Raw genomic sequence first — 9377 nt, forward strand, 5'->3', positions numbered from 1 at the left:
TCACCTCTTAAGCTCTCATGCTTCAAATTTCAGTTTATCCGACTCTCTCAATATTGAGTCGATTTCAAGAAGCCAAAAGTTGTAGCTAGACTCTTGACTGGACTTCAATTTCCAGATTTCTAAACTCGGTGTTTCCTTCAAACCCACTTGAAGAACCTAATCAAGTTCTCCTCCACAATAAGTGGAGTTTCAAGTACTTTAACGATAGATTCTTCATTAAAGTCAAATCCAAATCCTTGAAACTAGACTCAAGAGACCATCAACACTACTATGAAGCAGAGACAACAAACCCTCTAATTTATCTCCATCAATCTCATGAACCTTTTCCTCTTTCCCTAACTCCCCAATTTCAGTAGAACCCAGTTGCTCTAAAACACCAGCAACCCCATCCCCAGGGGCGAAATCTGTCATCTAGGCATCATCATTTTCACCTAGTGAAATCGGATGGCGAAAATGGCAACAACGGCGATAGTGATATGGTGTTGGGAGGTGAGAAGCGTACTGGAGAAGAAGAAGAAAAGTGAATTCTCTTGGAGGAAACAGGAGGAGACAATGATGTTGATGAGGGTAGCTGCTCTTTGAATATCGATGATCTCTTCCCCCATACTACGGGAGACACAGTTTCGGAATCACGCTCTTTCTTCTTCCTTCTCTTCCAGCCTCAACAGTCCCACCTTCTTCCTTCTCATGCAGAGCACCATTTCGATCTCAAATCCCTTCTCCAACCGATTTCCGATCCAGATCGGACCCAGAACCCCAATTTTCACCAATTCGTTAAATTTAGTTGCTTTCTGTGTTTCTGAGAAATATGAATCTGTGGCTGCTTTGCTTCCCTTGGCTTTCGTGATGAATTGGAGGGAAGACGGGGCAGTTTTGTGCTGCCTTTACGTAAAGAGACGCCTTGAAATTAGGGTACATACGTCGGTTGTGATTCTTGCAATGAGGGTAGAAGGGAAGGGCCACGAAGTAGCTGGCGAAGAAGAATTTTGGCGAAGAATGGTGAGATGGGCGCCCAGAGCAAATTTCTGGGTGCCGGGATAAGATTTGGACAAAAAAGTGGAGGAAAAAAAAACAAATAATATTAGAGACTCAAATTACCCATTTACCCTTTATTATATGTCACGCCGTAACGGCCAACAGTGTTTTAGGTACTAAAGTTGGGTTGGGGTCCGAACTTCAGATACCAAAGTGATATATTTTTTTGTCAGGTACTAAAGTTACTAATGGGCCAAAGGTCAGATACTGTTTACATTTTTTTTCCCTTTTAGGATATGTCCCTTCCATATAAGGAGTCAATTAGGTTTTGGTGTCTTTATTGTCCGAGGTTTTAGGGGGAGTCTGTATATTATAAATAGCAATCAAATGTGTGCATTTAGCGGGCCTTTTGAAGTGAAAAAAAAGATTGTGTTCATCCATCGTGATTTAGAAAAAGGCTTCATTCATCTTTGAATAGTGATGTGCTTCAAATCGTATTAGTAATCTACTTGTTCCATGTTAAAGTAGATTGTTGAGTCAAACACTTTTTCATTTATCAATCATATACTGCATATCAAGTACTCTCGAGGTCAGTTGGAGTTGTTGATGTGCAAAGAAGATTAAAAGTTGAGGTCAGTACCTGTCAATCCTACCAGTGAGAGCAGTTCATAAGTGGAGAAGATTTACGAAGACGTGATTATACAGCCTTCTAGAATATGTCTAGTAAGTATAGCCGAGGTCAGTGGTATTGGTTGTTCGTAAGAGAACTCGTATCTTTCCATTATGTGAATTGGTTTTCACTAGGGCCTTAGAGAGTTAAGGCCCCGCAGTTGTTTTCCTCATTTTGAGGTTTTTACTGCGCAAACAATTCTGGTGTCTCTTGATTAATGTGATTGTGTTTACCTTTCTTTTCTGCACTTTATCTACACTGCTATATTCAGGGATTCATATATGTGTTTCAATCCTTTAACAGTTCTTGATAGGGTTTTTTGAAGGGTTAATGCTCATACACCCCAAATCTATGAAAATACTTCTCCTACACCCCAGTGTCTTATTTTTGTTCCCCCTTACACAAACTTTCCTTGTTTTCTTTCCTACCTACCCATCTTTTCAAAATCCCTACCATTAGTACCCTCTCTTTCATTATCTAGCAATTTTTACTATTGAAGTTTGTTAGAGTCTGCATATGCATATTATTGTTGTCGCTTTCATATAGTTTTGCTGTCTATTTCATTGTTTATATAAAGGTTTTAGAAACGCGGTGGGCCCATCAGAGTTTTATTTGAATATATATACATAGTTGACAGTCATCCTCTAAATTCAAAGGTAAACAGTGCATATTACTATTCATAATTTCGATTATAGACAGACTTGAGTTGATTGCTATCTGCAAAAATACTAGCAAAGAGTTGCAAAAAGAGAGAGAAAAATTGAGAAAATTGAGAGCTTATAGAGATAGTCTTAATAGAGAATCTCCCAACTACTGGGATATCATTTATAGACTACAGACTAGAATCTATAAAATAGAAGAAGAGATTGATAATCTCCTATATGTTCTGGAAGAGGGACAAAAACCTCTTGATTATTTGAGCATTAGTTAGATCCGCACATAACTGGTATCAAAGCTTGTAAAATAGCTCAAAGGAGAACCCCTCCTTAATGGGGACAATGTCAGAATTGTTATTAGAGAAAATAAATTCTCTACTGAAATCTTCTGATGAGAAATATCATAAGCTGTTACTAGAATTATCTAGATGTCAAACTCATCTAGAAAAATTACCTGCTATAATCCACCAATTGGAAAGATTGGAAAACAAACTGGATTATATCAAAGAACTTCCAAAAATGGAAGAAGAAAAACTAACGAGTGTTAGTAGAAAAATCAATGAACAGCAAAAAACGCTGGAATCTATGAAAAATATACTGAAGGACAAGAAAGTGCCTACAGTAAAAAAAAAGACTAATGGGTTCAAACCATTAGAAAAACCATATTCAAATCTTGTTCCGAACATGATTTTTCTGGACACATCTACTAGTCAGACTAGTATTCGGTATGAAAAGCCGGAAGATACTCGAGATGTCAAGATGATGAGCATCTTCGGGAAAAAGAAAGGAGTACAACTCCTAAATGCTGAAGAATTCGAATACAACGAAATCGAGCATGACGTAAAAAACGCCTCAATTCCAAAGCTAGATTTCAAACAGATCTACAAAAGGGGAACATTTGACCTGATGGACAGCCATAATTTCAAATTACTTGAATTCACAACCCCCTCAACAGCAGGAGAGACAGATCTCTTGATGATCACTCCACCTGAAGTTGCCAGAGCACAAGCAAAAAAGTATCAATTTATGCATATTGGAGCAGTCCAAGTCGGCATAAAACTTTTGGCAAGAGAAGGCATCAACTGCTCAGTCCTATGTGTCCTGCAAGACAACAGACTGACAGACTTTCTGATGTAGGACGAGAATGGACCCAGTTTAGCCGAAAAACCATAAAAGTAAAGAAGCGGCATAGAATCAAGAAAAGTGATTGAAAAATAGGTAACTCACGCGTAATCAGGTTACTAGCCGCTGGAATATTCAAGAAGATTTGGTTTTGGACTTTTTGGGTTTCTCGTGCGAAAAGTCAGGTTTTGATTTTGAATCAGATTTGACTAACTTTTGGCCAGAATGTCTGTTTGAGACGCATGATACCTTTCCAGAATGGGAACGACGGGATCTTCAAGACTCACTTTTGTGAGCCCTATCAGATTTAGGCCAAAATGTATCGTCTTAATTATCCGATTCGTGATTTCATATTTTTAGGCTAGTTTTACATTCTTTTTATTTTAGGTTTTCTAGTTTATTTTGGATTTGTTTTGTTTTAATCCGTGGGCTTTAGGTTAGTCGCCCTAGGGTTTCTTTCCCATATATAAGCAATCTTAAATGGCTGCAGAACTATCTTTTATCATATTATCAATAAAATTGAGATTATTCTCTTTTATCTCTGGTGGACTCCAGAATCCTTTGCTTAGGTTTATTGCTGGTAAACCTAGTTATCAATCCGACTGCATCAGGTGGTATCAGAGCAGGTCTTCCCTGTCTCTTTTATTTACCTTGGTAGCAATGGGTGAAGTTACAAAAGCAGATATTGAAGCTCTTACAGCAGCGTTTACCGCTGCCATCAACTCCATGAACAATTAGATTGGAGAAATTTGTGGATTGTTGGGAGAGAGAAACAATAACAACAACAACAATCGGAATAGAGGCGGGGAAGGAGGCCAGTGGGCTAGAGCTCCACGTGGTGGTGGAGGTGATATTAATTATGATTCCGAGGTTCTCATAACCAAGGCTGATATTCCTTACTTTTCTGGTCACATGAGCGCAGAGGATTTTCTGGATTGGCAGGTTGAAGTGGATAGATTCTTTGAGATCATGGAGGTTCCAAAACACAAGCAGGCTAAGATGGTTTCTCGGAAGCTAAAAACAGATGTTGCTTATTGGTGGGATCAATTGCAGAGTTCTCGTCAGAGGCAAGGAAAAGAGCGTGTTCGAACATGGAGGAAGATGAAAGGTCTTCTTAACGAAAAATTTTTGCCAAGAGATTTTTCAATCAAAAATTATTCTCCTAAGGTTTTCGAGAAGAAGTTAGAGTTCAAACTTTCTTTGCCTGTTGAGATTAATAGTTTATCTGAAGAAAAGCTAGAAGAGTTTCTAATGGAAGGAGCTCTACAAGAAATCATCCATGATAACCAAGAAGAGGTTAAAGATGAAATTGTTCATGTAGACATGGTTATTAATAATGAAGAAGTATTGGAGCCTGAAATTAATCATTCAGAACCAGATATCATTCAAGAATGCAACCTTGAGAGCAGAGACGAATCTACGAAGGTTGCGTATGAGAGCCAAAATGCATATGACAGACTCATCTTTGGCGTTGGGTTCATGATTGTGCCATCAAAATTTGCAGAGGATCAGGCCAATAATCTACAGGTTCAATTGTCTAATTTTTTCTCAGGTCTTTTGTCTCCCTATTCTTGTCCTTTATTCAAGAGGAACTCGAGGGCAAGTTCTTTCATAGTAGAGGAGAATGATGTAGGACGAGAATGGACCCAGTTTAGCCGAAAAACCATAAAAGTAAAGAAGCGGCATAGAATCAAGAAAAGTGATTGGAAAATAGGTAACTCAAGCGTAATCAGGTTACTAGCCGCTCGAATATTCAAGAAGATTTGGTTTTGGACTTTTCGGGTTTCTCGTGCGAAAAGTCAGGTTTTGATTTTGAATTAGATTTGACTAACTTTTGGCCAGAATGTTCGTTTGAGACGCATGATACCTTTCCAGGATGGGAACGACGGGATCTTCAAGACTCACTTTTGTGAGCCCTATCAGATTTAGGCCAAAATGTATCGTCTTAATTATCCGATTCGTGATTTCATATTTTTAGGCTAGTTTTACATTCTTTTTATTTTAGGTTTTCTAGTTTATTTTGGATTTGTTTTGTTTTAATCCGTGGGCTTTAGGTTAGTCGCCCTAGGGTTTCTTTCCCATATATAAGCAATCTTAAATGGCTGCAGAACTATCTTTTATCATATTATCAATAAAATTGAGATTATTCTCTTTTATCTCTGGTGGACTCCAGAATCCTTTGCTTAGGTTTATTACTGGTAAACCTAGTTATCAGTCCGACCGCGTCACTTTCAAGCTAGTTTGTTGTGAACTCTAGAAGCATCACTGTGCAATCAAGTGGCATATTTCAACTGCGTCCCCAACTTCTCAACCAGCCTGAAGGATGCAGCCCACTGTCTTAGACTGAGAGTCAAGACAGATGGCATATCAATGAAAAATGATATGCAAGAATTGGCAATAGTATACAGAATATACTATAAACTGATGAGCACCACAGTAGAGCCGAAGACACGGATCTCCAACATCCCTGGTCTCACTACTGGATTCCTCACCAGTCAGAAGAACCATTCACAACAGATCCACAAGGTTGCTTGGAATGAAGTAACTTTTCCTATTGAATGGAAATTATCCGGTCCGAAGCTACCAGCAGAGAGTGCAAAAGCTAAAATCTACGAAAGTAGAAAGACTGGAGAAATCAGTCTAAATTTTGACAATCACAGAAAAAGTGATGTCAGTCCTGAGAATCTCAGGATAAACAGAAATCTTCTCAGAAGAAACTACAGCACTAGAGAAGCTAGTGTCAGTGGTACAAAACCCACTATTGAAGAGCCAATATCAGAAGAAGATCTGGAGGCTGATCTAAACATACCAGTCAATATGCTTAGAGCTGAGAAGCTCTATGATCTTTATGAAGAAGCTGAGAATTGTGAAAATCCTGAACGATTAGAAAAACTAATCGAAGAAATGAAATAATTCAAAATCAGAAAGACAAGAAAAGTCTTTCCTTATCAAGATATTGAAATGAAAGATGGAGAAAGCTCCAGAACTTTCATTAGCAGAGAAAAAGGGAAAGAAAAACTCCCATTTCAGAAAGCCCCCATGGGTAAAAAAAAAGGGAAAGAAATTCCCAAATATTTGTCCCAGAGGACAATCTGCCTAGAGTTCCTATCACGAACTATGGCATCTGGTTAAATCTAGACAAGAGTCTAGACAAAAGAAAAACCATTGACCAATGGGTAGATAGCCTGATGATGGCTTATGCACTTACCCTTGGCAAATTTGAAGCACCAGATTTGCAGGTGTACTATGAAACTACTCTTACTGGAGTGGCAAAAAAGTACTACCTATCTTTCAAAGAAACTGCCAGAGGAAGAGACTGGCTTGAAGAGATAAAAAATTCAAAATCTCCGTATGATTTTGCAGTACCCCTGTACGATCAGTTCTGTGGAGATCTCTCAAATCTGAGTGAAAAAGCCAAAGAAACGGCAAAGTCGAATATCTATGCTCTCAAAATCTGTGACATGAGATACTTCGAAGAATACTTGAATGAATTTCAAGAATATTACTACAATTGGTGAACTAGAGAATACTGATCTAGTTAATCTGTTGCATAGAAAACTCCCTGAACCATGGAGAACAGCTGTGAGAGAAAGCATAGCTGAGAAACCAATTGAAAGATTTTCAGTTGGAGGAATTGCCGACAGAATCCAGCAATTACTGAAAGTACAATGCAAAGCCAATCTTAGAGCTAAGATGGCCAAGAAGCAACTCAAAGGAGTTGGAAATTTCTGTTATGGAATATTGGATATGCCCACAAACTGGGGATGTCATGAGTCCAAATTCCATAGAAAGAAGAAGAAAGAAAAATATTACTCTAAAAAATTCAAAAAGAGTAATCAGAAAAGAGATTGGAAATTCAAGAGAAGTTCCAATTACAAGAAGCAACAGGATGAAGATCCTAAAAAGAAATTCTTCAAGAAAAAGAAGAATACTCATCGGCATAAACAACCAAGCAAGAAAGCTTGCAGATGTTGGTTATGTAAAGCTGAAGGGCACTATGCCAATGAATGCCCGGAAAAGGGTAAAAGATCTACCAAAGCTCTCTTTGAAGAATATGAGCAAATAGTAGAAACAGCAAACATGAAAGGTTATGAAATAGCCTATTCTGATGATGATGAAGATGACAGGTCAGTCTACTCTGCCTGGTCTGAAGAAGAATCATCATCTGAGTCTGAGATCGATTCTGAAGTAGAGTACTTCGAATCCAGACAAATGAATGTTTTGAGAATCAAAAACTGGGAAGAAAGCAAGACAAAATCTTTCATGTCTTCTTATCAGGTGAACCCTGGTACATTCGTTTGTGACTACTGTCTATGTCACGAAAAGAATGGTTTCCCTATGTTTTGTGAAGAGTCTAAGAAGACTTATGACAAAGAATGCTTCATAGCTGAAGCAAGAAGGAAAACCAAAAATGGCCTTGTCAGCCAATTGGTTGAACAAGAATATGAAGAGTATTTCGCTGAGCAAAAAGCGAAAGAAGTTGAAACTTTGTTCCAGGAAACCATGGAACCATCTTCCTCAGAAATAAAGGAAGAAATCATCGGTAAAGCAAAAATCGATGAAGATATTGAACTGGTTGAAACACCAGAAATTGTTCCAGAAGAATGCAGACCATTCATTCCAAAGGAACAAGCTCAGGAAAATGAGCTTCAACAATCGAAGGTCGTCTCTACTAGTAGATACAACAACTACATAGAGATTGGACTAAAATTCCCTGATCACAAAAAATATCATCTACATGCCTTTGTAGATAACGGATCGGGATTTACAGTTGCAAAGAGATTTGCAATTCCAGATGAACTCTGGAAAGAAGATAAGAAAAAAATCTGCTACTGGTGTTACATTTGATGGGAGCCATCTCACCATGAAAAAAGTAGCAAAAAATGTTCATATCACCATTGGTGGAGGAACATTTATCATCCAGAATGTTTGGCAATCTGAAGGCCAAGGATCTGATTTCTTGTTGGGAAATGATTTTATTCTCCAATAAAGATTCATTCAGGATGAAGAAGCGATAGGCTTCAGAAAAGGAGAACGGGTGTTCTGGGCAGACCGACTCACACAAGCAAAAAGTGTGGTAGGTCCCGGTTTTACTACTCAATATCAGAGTTCGCAACAGAATAGTGGTGTTCTTACCCCCTACAAGCCCAAATTCGAGCCTATACTCCAAATCAAGCAACAAGAAGAATTACTTGTTGAAGAATCTTCTGAAGAAGAAGAAGAAGATGAAGAAGCTAATTTCATCCATGAGCATAACCTCAAGCACTTTCAGAACAAGCTTGAGTCTCAGAAAATTCCCACTCTTGAAAAAATCAAGAAACTACTCGAGCATAATATCGATGAAGATCCTAAGAAGTTTTGGGAAAAAGACCCAGTGGTCTGTGAATTGAGATTGCATGACATGAATGCCATCTGTCATGTCAAAGTCATTCCTCAGTACAAAGAGGAAGATAAAAAAGAATTCAGAAATGATATTGAAGATCTCCTGAATAAGAGATTAATTTAACCTTCCACTAGCCCTCATCATGCTCCAGCATTCTACGTGAGAAATCATGCAGAGAACCTACGAGGAAAAGCTAGAATGGTGATTGACTACAGAGATGTCAACAAGAAGACTGTCAAAGACGGTTATCAAATTGCTCAAGTAAGAGTATTGATCAACCAGCTTAGAGGAGCTAAAGTCTTTTCGAAATTCGATGCAAAGTCGGGTTTCTGGCAGGTCAAGATGCATCCTGAGAGTATTCCTCTCACTGCATTTGGAACGCCACAAGGTCATTACGAATGGCTGGTAATGCCTTTTGGTCTGAAGCAAGCTCCCTCAATTTTCCAGAGAAAGATGGACAACATCTTCAGGCATGTAGCGGAGTTCTGCGTCGTCTATATAGATGACATTCTGGTATTCTCCAAAAACAGAGAAGAACACATGAAACACCTCCATGAGGTAGTAAATATGA

Source organism: Rosa chinensis, chromosome 6 (genome assembly GCF_002994745.2).
Source record: "Rosa chinensis cultivar Old Blush chromosome 6, RchiOBHm-V2, whole genome shotgun sequence".
Lineage (NCBI taxonomy): Eukaryota > Viridiplantae > Streptophyta > Magnoliopsida > Rosales > Rosaceae > Rosa > Rosa chinensis.